We start from the raw sequence: 10,562 nt of genomic DNA, 5'->3' as shown, positions 1-10,562 counted from the left end.
CCCACCAGAACGTCAGCTAAAGGAAACTTACCTGATTTCTCATCACATTGTCTGGGGACCTCAACACCTAGAAGAATAATAGCCCCATCACTGGTTCTCCCTGGATACCTGTTGAGTGAACCAAATGAAACTCTCACATGCTGAAGTTGAATTCCCTGTACTGTGTTTTTGCCTTTGGACACTTGCACTGGCTGTTTCTGTTCCTCAGAATATTTTTTTTTATTCCGGGGAATTGAACCCAGGGGTGCTTAAACACTGAGCCATATCCCCAGCCCTTTTATTTTTTGATTTGAGGTTTATTCTTTGTGTTTATTTTATTATGTCTCTAAGTTGCTTAGGGCCTCACTATGTGGCTAAGGCTGGCTTTGAACTTGGGACCCTCCTTACCTCAGTCAACTGAGCCTCTGGGATTACAGGCATGCACTGCCAAGTCCAGTTCCAGAATATTTTTGCCCTAAATACCAGATATTTGAATATTTGTTTAAATAAGTTCTCGATGAACCGTACCTGAGCAACCCTCTTTAAAATTGCAAGCCCCGTTCTACACAGAAATCCTGCAGCTTTGTCTTTCCACTTCTATCTCCCCTAAGATCACGTGTCACCTTTGGACCCTCCATGGTGCACCTGTTTGTTGCACTGTGCTGGATATCTTTTCTGAACCCTCCAGACCCACTCTTCACATCTGTTTGCTCTGTACCTTAAAAGCAGTCGTGTGAGCCCTTGAGCTTTCAGCAGGATTGTCATGCCCTGGCTCACTGCTCATGCAAGATGACCCTGTCCTGCCTCCAGGTATCGATATCGGCTCCCTTCCTCATCACAGGCCTATTAATTATTGTTTGTTTCGTTGCACTGTCATGGAAACTCTATGAGATTGATATTTTCTGTGTGTTGGCTGCTGATGAGTCTCATGTGCTCAGAACAATGCCTGACGCAGAATAGATATGCTTTCCATGGGCACAGTGGCACACATCTGTAATCCCAGCAAGTTCAAAGACAGCCTCAGCAACTTATTGAGTCCCTAAGCAATTGAGTGTGACCCTGTCTCAAAATAAAAAGGCTGGGGGACGTTGCTCAGTGGCTGAGTGCCCCCAAGTTCAATCCCTGGTACAAAAATAAAAAATTTGCTGAATGTTTAATGATCATTGATTCTGTCCTTAGAAAACTGCTAGTTCACTCTTTTTTCCATAACCCCTGCACCCCACATTTTGATAATTATATTATTATTTTAATTGTTCACTTATCTTTGTAACTTTAATATGCTTAAAGATTCATTCATTATTCTATACATTTTAAACAGTATTCTTTGATTTCCTATTGTCTAGAATGAGAGGATGGGAACTGCTTCCATGTTCTCCAAATCTTCATCCATTTCACTTTTGTACTTTGTAAGATTAAGTTCAATAATGTATCTCTCCTGGCTTCAGCTCTGTTCTAGCTTGCTAAGGCTGGGATGAAGTCCCAAAACTGGGTGATTTAAATGACAAACATTTATTATCTCATGGTTATGGATACTGGAAATTCAAGACCAAGGTGTGTGCAAGCTTGCTCTCTCTTTGCAGCTGACTTTTCCCTAGGGACTTTAATTCTGAGCACCTATGACCCCGGTGTCTCTGTTGTGTGTCCAAATTTCTTTTTTTTTGTATGAATGTAAGTCGGATTGGATGAGGACCTCCCCTAAAAGCCTCATTTTAACTTAGCCACCTTTAAAAAGTCCTTGTGTCCAAATTCAGTCACTTTCTTAGGTGCCAGGCGATTAGGGATTCAACATGAATTCCGGGGTGGGGTGTCAGGGCAAGGTTCAGTTCATAACAAGTCCCAGTGAGTTCTGCTGCATTTTGTGTACAGTTTGTTTCTAAAAGTTTAAAGTCAACATACAATATATTTAAAGTTTAAAGCCAATATACAATATATTAAATCTTTAAATTATTCAACTGTCATGGTAATGGATTACTTCCTCCCATTTCACAATCATGCTACATTTTAGTTACTTAATTTTTGAAATGACTTTCCTGTCCAATGTCTTGATTTGTGGAGTACATAGAATATGCTAAATTCAACATTATTTTCCATAAACCTGGTGTGAGCATTGCCCAGTGGTCTCCTGGTGGCTAGTACTTGAATCTAGCGGGATTTGTCTTTCTTTGTAGGTAAATTTCTTTTCTCTCTTAGCTTTAGAATAATTTGTTCAGCTTTGAAGTTCTCCAATATTCTTTGGAGTTCACAAGGTCTTCTTTTCCTTCTTTCTCAGTTTCATGTCTTTCTTCAGTTGTAGGAAATTTGAGACCTCCCTTTCTCTGTCTCTTCAGATACGTGTTGCCTTCCTAGAATTCTGGCCTCTCTGTGTCTCTTAATGCTTCTCTCACACTTTACATTTCTTTGTGTTTCCACTCTATGTTCTGGTGGATCTTCTTGACTTTTTCCTATGGTCTAATGTTCATGTATTGGGAACATGGTCCCCAGTTCTGAAGTGTTGGGAAGCAGGACCTTCTGGAGATCAGTGGGTCATGAGGGCTTTGCCCTTGGGAATGGAGGGGTGCATATGTGGACTGATTTGCTAATGTGTACTGCAGGAATGGCTTGATTACTAGAGCGAGTTCTCTGGCACACATGTTCTGCCTCTCCATGTGATGCTCTGTGCCATGTTATCATACAGCAAGAAGACCCTCACCAAGAGCCAAGCAGGTGCTGGCACCATCTTTGATTTGTGGACTTCCCAGCCTGCACAGCCATGAGCCAAATAAACCTCTATTCTTTACAAATTATCCAGTCTGTGGTATTCAATTATAGTGACAGAAGATGGGCTAAGATAAGTTATTTTCCAGTCTTTATATTGAGTTTTCTATTTTAGGTACTGCATTTTAAATTTCAAAGAGCAGTTTCATAAATATGATACCTATTTTGTAGTTACCTTTTCTTAAGAATAATATGCTTCTTTATTAATATTAATAGAAAAACTTTCCTTTGTATCACAAAAGTCATTTAGTAAGCTTTTACTACCTCCAATTTTCTCTTATTTCTTTAATGTCATAAAAATTTGGGAATTTTGATTGATTTTTTTTCTAAGTGATTTTTATTAATAATCATTATTACTATTGTTATTTGCATGGAGATCAAACCTAAGGGCCTCATGTGCTCCACCACCAACTTATACTCCCAACCCCCTCTTATTTGTAAAAAGTTCATTCTATTTATATATGATTAGAAGTTGTTTAATTTTAAACAACTTCTTTAATTTGTAATATCTTTATAAGTCCCCCCACCCGCAATCCTGGGGATTAAATCCAGGGCCTCATGCATGTGAGGCAAGTGCTTTACCACTGACTGAACTACAACCACAGTCTTTTTTGAAACAGTCTCTCCAAGTAGCTGAGGTTGGCCTCAAATTTGGATTCTCCTGCCTCAGCCTTCCAAGTGAGTTGGGATTACAGTCTGGGTGTGCACCACCACACCCAGATTGTAAGACTTTTCATAAAAACAGATGTACAAATCATGAAAAAAATGCCTTCAGAAATGTCCCATTTCGAGAAGATGGTCCCATTTTTCTACTGCTACCACGTTGTCTGGGCCTGCACTATCTTGTGTGGACTGTCATCAGCCTGTCAGTTAGAGCCTTTGATGAAATGCACATTTTAAAAATGTACATTTAAATTTGCAGTGGCAGGTTTAAGAATGTTTCTGCTATGTTGGCTAACTAGATGGATCCAGTTGTACTTTAGACTTGAGTAAGGTATCAACACAGTGAAAATAGTTACTATTCTTAAAACCGTCCCAGCCAGGACCAGAAAGGGCTCTTTGATGGCTCACCAGTCTCCAAAGACAGAGAGGTTCTAATGGCCAAAGAAATAATCCCAGGGCAAAGCAGGCAGTCCCTGTGTGTTATTTTCTTCCAGTAATGAGGGCTGAGCTACATCCCCAATTCTTTTTATTTTCTGAGACAGGGTCTCAACAAGTTGTCTGGTCGGACTTAAATTTGTGATCCTTCTGCCTCTGCCTCCTGAGTTGCCGGGATTACAGTGTGTGCCATCATGCCTAGTCCTGGTCTTTTAACTTTCAGAACATGAATTAAGTTGGCTTCCAGTCTGTCCTTTGAGACTTCAGTTCATGTCCAAGGCAGGAAGTTGCAATGTAAGAGTAGTCCCAGGAGCCAGTAAGTCAGGAAGTAACGTAGGACGTATTGGCGTGACTGGAGAGCAGATTTTCCAGTTGTACAAAAGTTCCATGATAGAATTTCTGGGTATCTTTTGTCATGGTGGGGAGTCTTCCACAAGAGGCTTCCAAGGCTCTGTCTCTAGGGATCTCAACAGTGGTTCTCGATCCTGAAGCAAGTAAGCTGGAAACCAGTACACAATAGGAGTGGAAGAGCCCAAAAACCTAGTGAGAACCTGCAGCATCAGAGTCAGGACAGGCAGCTGACCACAAACCTCAGCACCTCTTTCCGTGATGGGTCTAGGGGCCACATAATCTCACCACAAGAAATACAGGAGTGTTGCTACCAGAACTGAATTTCCTCAGCTTTCTCTGCCTCTTGACCAGACTTGCATTCTTCCTTTCCTCCTTTCAGAGTCAAGCTCTGGCCTCTGCGACCACAAGAAATTTGTAGCCCACAATTAGATTACAGGTAGAACAAGCAAAAGCAAAAGAAAGCCAGTCAGTTCTCCCTCTCAGCTATTTGCCAACCTCTTTCCAACAAACCCCTTGCCAAATCACTAAGTGGCAGGGCGCTTACGGATCAAATAGTTTCAGTCTTTTATTTTTCCATGAGATAAACAGGCTCCAGAGATCTCATTAGACATTGTAAGGCCAGTATAATTACCATCGCCATTTTATGGATGTGGAAACTGAGGCTCACCAGCGCCAAGCGACATACCCGAGACTACTTTAAAAGAGTTTTATGTTCTCTGCTTTTTAAACTTCACCCCCAAAGGGTATACGTTTCCCAGACAGGACCATAACCCAGGCCTCCAACGCCTAGCGCAGTACTTCCTCCAATGATAAGAGCTCCTGCTGGAATGCTTACGGTAGGTGGGCCATATCTGGGAATTTGAGAAGGCCTGTTAACTGGAGCCCTAGAGCCTCTGAGTTAGACTAACATCCTCGGTGGGGTAAAGTCGCTCAGCCCCAGGATCCTCAAGGCCTAAGGCCTCGCGGACCGTCCCGAGACAAGAGCCGCCCTTTGCCAGCCTTGCCATGTCCCGAGCCTGTCCGAGCCTGCTGCTTTTGGACACCGAGCTATCGGGTTCTGAGCGTCGCTCTCACCCCAAACGAGCCTCGGCCCTGGGGATACTCCCGAGGGAGCCGGAGTCGGGACTCGCAACAGGGCCAGAAGCAGGCAAGGGCAGGAGGCCTTAAAGGAAGAGGCGGCGCCGGAGGCCGCTATGGCGGAGAGGCGGGGCTCCACGCTTCTCTGCAGCCTCTGCCTCATTTCCCTCGGCCTTGGTTTGACAGCTTCCCTCCCCCCTAGAACTCCAGGGCTCCGGAGCTGGCGCCAGAACCCTCAGCGCCCGCCCGTCCGGTCCGCCCCCTCCAGGCCGACCCACAGCCTTGATTTCTTACTATTTCTTTAAAAATACTTTTAAAAGCAATTTCACATGAGGTTAAATATTTTCTTCAAATTCTTTTGATGATATACACAATACAACTTATTTGTATGTTTTTGATTTAATCGTACATTTTGCCATTTCCAATGCTCACTGTTAGTCCACATGATAGCATATATTTCCTGGGCTTTAGTCATTTATGTTGACTTCTCATCATTCTTTTGTGAATAGTTTTTTTTTTTTTTTTTTTTTTTTTTTTCAGAAAAATTATATTTGGAGGCTATTTCCTGAGTCCTTGCTTAGATGAGTGCTTTTCTGTTGCTTTCATGTCTAAATGACACAGTGGCTGGTGTTCGAATTCCTGGGTCATGGTATTGTTTTTCACTCATAACCCTAAAGATGTTAGTAATCTGCTCTTTGGCAATTAGTGGGAAATGAGAGTCCAACTGTACTTTTTTCTTCTGTCTGCCTGGATCCTTGTGTCATTATTTGTTTTCTTTATCTTTGAAGTGAAAAAAAAAAAAAAAAAAAGGAAAAAAAGAAGCCACTGAGGTAAATCTAAATGTTAACATTCATGATGTTCTGTCCCATAACTTCACAGGTGTAGATCTTCAGCACAGGAAAACATTTATTTCCTGCAGCTGATTTTTGCTTTTGTAGCAAAAATTCTGGTGTCTACCGAAACACTGAGGACCATATTTTAAATGATAAGACTGTCCTCATACCTATTTTCTTTCTGATGGCTTTTACAACAAATCTTTCTCAGCCTTTGGTGGAATTTCTCATGTTCCTCATCTGTGACAGCGCAGATTCTGTCCTTCCCTGCTTTCCTAGCCACCTGGTTCCCATTCCGTGCTAGCTCCTCGGTTTCCACTGTGGTCTCCTGGTCGTCCTATCACCTCTCCTCTGGTCCCAGTTTGCTCCCCTGGGAGCATGAACAGGTGTGTGCTTGCTGGAAGAAATGCTTTTCAGCAGCATTCTTTCTCTGCCTCTTGTGCTGGGTCTTCCTCTTTTATTTTTCAGGCTCCTTTTATCTTTCAGGCTTTGCTGTTCTTGGCTTCTTCATCATTACATGAGAAAAGGTGCATTCTTTTCTGGTATTGGTCCTAGTCTGAGTGGCTTCTCTTTGGGTTCCAGAACTAGTCTAGCAGACACTGTTGTTATTTGTCCTGTGTTATCCATTGCTGGGTTTCATGAGAGGACCTGGGCCATAGGCAACCCTGGTAGGGAACTCCTTGGAAATCCTCTTCTGCTCTGGGGTGTTGAAACTGCTTCTGTTGTTTACCATAAGTTCTGAGAGAGTAGATTCTGTGAGTTTTTGAGGCAAATTTCAAACCTCCTGCCCATCTCTCTTCAATCTAGGGGAGACAAGGTGGTGATCTCCCCCTCCTCTGGGCAACACTGCAGGTGTTTCTCAGGAAGGAAAATTGTGCATTGTCCCTTGACACCTGTAAGTCACGTTGGATGAGGAAGATGATTCCTCTCACACCTCCCTGTTTTCTGTATTGCCAAGTTTGTTGCACAGGTGGCCATGAAAAAGTTTCTAAACTCCTATGATTCTCAGTATGACTCTATCAATAAAATGTCATCCCCTAAAAAACCTGAAAGTCTCAGTGACAGGTCATAATGCAGGAGAAACGTACAATTGATTTTTACAACAAGAAAATTACTGTGTATGCCTCCAAGTTTCATTGAGAATCAAATGAGATTAGCCCGGGGCTGCACACAGTAAACTCAGGAATTCTAGCTTGTATCCACAGTGTGCATGATTATTTTTTAATGCTATGTCTGTTCATATCACCATTATTGTAGGGAATTCATATTTAAGATGTTTTTTGTCATGATGGAGCGTTGCCTGTGTTGGTCCATCTCTAAATTCAAATGCCCTCTGCATGAGGTTTCAGAAAGATTGGAAGGTTATTTTGGATAGCACAGCCTCCATGAAGGAAGCTAATGTATTCTACTGTCCATAATCATCTTGTTCTACCTCACTAATATCAATAACAAATAACTCAAGACAGCCAATGATGATGGTTAATAAATTATCTGCAGTCATCCTCAAGGGCAAAAAAGAGATTCAGGTGGAATCCAAAATAAGCCTCCTTGCAAGCAAAATAGTGATGTTCTAATTCAACCTTCTCATTTTCATTTATGAGCTAGAAATATTTTTATGAGTACATCTTTCCTTTATCTAGTATTTGGTTGTCTAGGTTCATATAAAAAATAGAATAAATTCTTAACTGTTTCCCTTTACCAGTTTTTAAGATTATGATCTGCTTTTCTGTTTTCTTTCAAGGAAAAACATTTATTATTAAATGCCATTATAAGTCTCTGATTTGGACTACAGTTTCACAGACTTCAATACACTGTTTTTATTCATGTCACAGCTAAAAGAAATGCCACATCCTTCAAAATAGATTGAGAATGACCAACAGTAAGACAGACTAGTAACATTACTGAACTTTAAAGGGAAACAAGAAATCCTTTGGGAATTTAGGCAGATAAGCATTTGATAAATAAGGGGAAAATTAGATTATTGCTAGATTTTTCAATCTTAAGCCAGTATATATTTAAGACATTTCAAGGAATTAAAATGTGGGCTTAAGAACTCATATCCAGCAGGACTTTCAGTTATGAATGTTACCAACTGTAATTAACATACAAGAAATAAGAAAATGTTGTTTCCATGAACTTTTTCCTAAAAAATCTACTAGAGAACATTCTAGATAAAATGACTAGGGAGACATCAACATTAAGAGAGATGCTGAGCATCAAACTTGTTGTTACCTTTAGAAATAAGTGTAAATGGGGTTAAAGTAAAGAGAAATGCAGTATGGCTGTCTGCTCTGACGATGCTGGTCAGATACAATGCTAAAAAAGGGGAAAGATGGGAAGAACATATGCAAGACTTTTAATCAGTTTTGGCAATTGGAACTCATTGTCTTAGCATCATCTTTCTGAAACTGGTTTGTATCAGCTGGGATAGAACAAAGGGGAATTGCAAGATTTTCTAATTTTGTCCCTTGAGAAATAAGATTCTTTATATTAGAGAAAGAAAATACAGAAGCAAGATAGAAAAGGGTAGGAAAATCCTTGTAGTATAAATTTGAAAAAGAAATATTAGTATGGTAGAGCACCTTATCTTAAATATTCTTTTTTTCCTCTTTATTTTTTGTCTCCATGCCTCTTCCTCTGCCTGTCTGTCTTCACCTATCTGTATCTTTGCTCTGTCTTCTAAAAGGCCATAAAAATGACAGACATTTGCCAGTCCATGGCATCAAGATTGTTGTCTTGAAATACTGTTTCTAACTGAATTGTTTATTTCCAGGTCAGGACAGGAAATATATGAGTCCACAACATCTTGTCATTACCAATAGCAGCCAAGCTGCCAAAGACTACCACATTTTTGTCAAAGGACACGGGAGCAAAAGTGAGGCAGTTTCCACTGGCCACAGTTGAGCCAGCAAGCCCATGGGCCTTTCAGTTTTTTTATTAGGAAAGGCTTCATACACAGAGCAAAGTGTGTGCCCCCGTGGCTCCATCCCCAGATGCCACCTTTGACACTTTGTTTATCTGGCTTTATCACACCCATCCAGCTCTCTACCCAGGAATCTTATATTGTTTGATGCATTTCAGAGTAAATTGCAGCCATTGGTAACCTTCATTCTAAATGCATCAACAGGAAAATATCTACTTTCAAAACACAAAACCAGAAGTTAAACACAAAGGTGATCATAGTAACAGCCTGAGAGCTGGAACAAACAAGTCTAATCAAGGCAGGGACTAAGGACACCTAGAGACAAAGTTCATAACCTTGACAGTCACCTGGGGCCACTCATGGCTGTGTTCCCTTTGCTCTCCAATCTCAGCCATTTATCTTCACATGTACAGGCTTTCCCGTTATCTCTGACTTCAGTGCTAATGGATCCTTTGTACAATGGAGTAGGAAATTCCCCATATTGCATTTTTAACTTGGGATAAAGCAGCTGCTTCTATGTTAGGCTTCAAGTTTGTAATGACAGAGGGAAAAATCATCAGCAAGTTGTTCTCTGAGACTCATCATGTTCCTTCAATCTGGAGAAAGTCGCCAGCTTTGCCTTCTGTGTTCTAGACAGGCAGTACCCCTGGAGCTCTCTTCTCCCTCTGCTTAGAGCTTTATCATCAAGGAACATGACAGTGCTACAGCCCCTGCAGTGAAAGCCCCGGCTCTCAGGGTGACCTTGGCCTAGCTTGTTCCCACTGGAAATTGTGTGTTTATATAGAACTGTGTGTATGCTTCTATGTACACTATGCATTTCACACACACACACACACACACACACACACACACACACACACTCCCGTGTGAATCACCTATCAATCTACCCAAGCAGTTTTCCACATATGCCTCTGCTAAAGGCAGACCACAAAGAACTGATGAATTGTCCTCTCTACAGCTCCTTGTGGATGCTGGTTGGCTTCTGGTTTCCTTGCTCTGATCAAGGATTTGGGATGATAACTTCTCAATAACTTAGTGAAGAGTCAGGGGAATTCTGAGGCACTGGCCTACTAACGTTATAACTTAGCCACAATTTAGGGGAATAATTAAAATTTTCACTTAATTTTTTTAATGAAATTTAAAAACATTTACTTAACAAAAGAAAATGGTATACACTTATCATGTACACACAACATGATGTTTTGAAATATGTACACACTGTGGGATAGTCAAATTGAACTAATTAAGAGCCTCATGTACTTAACTTTGTTTTTGGGTGAGAAAACCTAAAATTTGCTCTTGTAGCAATTTTCACAAATATAATTCATTGTTATGAACTGTGGTCACCTTGTTAAACAACAGAGCTTTCAAACTTATTCCTAACTAACTGAAATTGTGTACCCTTTGACCAATACCTAGTCCTATGTTTTACTTTTCAAGAACCATGGAGAGTTTTTAGGACTAGGTTACATACTGCAAACCTTGGACCCACCTATATGTTTTGGTTATGACTTGAGTCTTTCATTCAGAGTTGGGGCACCCAGTTC

General features: G+C 40.9%; 1 pseudogene across 1 annotated transcript; it reads right to left on the bottom strand.

The window, feature by feature from the left end:
* Positions 1-3,057: 3,057 nt before the first annotated feature.
* On the bottom strand, positions 3,058-5,240 carry LOC306652174 (GPI mannosyltransferase 2-like; annotated as a pseudogene). Its single transcript, XR_013766831.1, has 2 exons — positions 5,018-5,240; positions 3,058-4,577 (listed from the first exon to the last, which is right to left on the bottom strand). The product of XR_013766831.1 is annotated as a GPI mannosyltransferase 2-like (transcript).
* Between the last annotated feature and the right edge of the window lie 5,322 nt (positions 5,241-10,562).

This window comes from Sciurus vulgaris (genome assembly GCF_902686455.1).
Source record: "Sciurus vulgaris genome assembly, contig: HiC_scaffold_138_arrow_ctg1, whole genome shotgun sequence".
Taxonomy (NCBI): Eukaryota; Metazoa; Chordata; class Mammalia; order Rodentia; family Sciuridae; genus Sciurus; species Sciurus vulgaris.
Note: the sequence above shows the minus strand (reverse complement) of the source record. Positions and strands in the feature narration are given on the sequence as shown.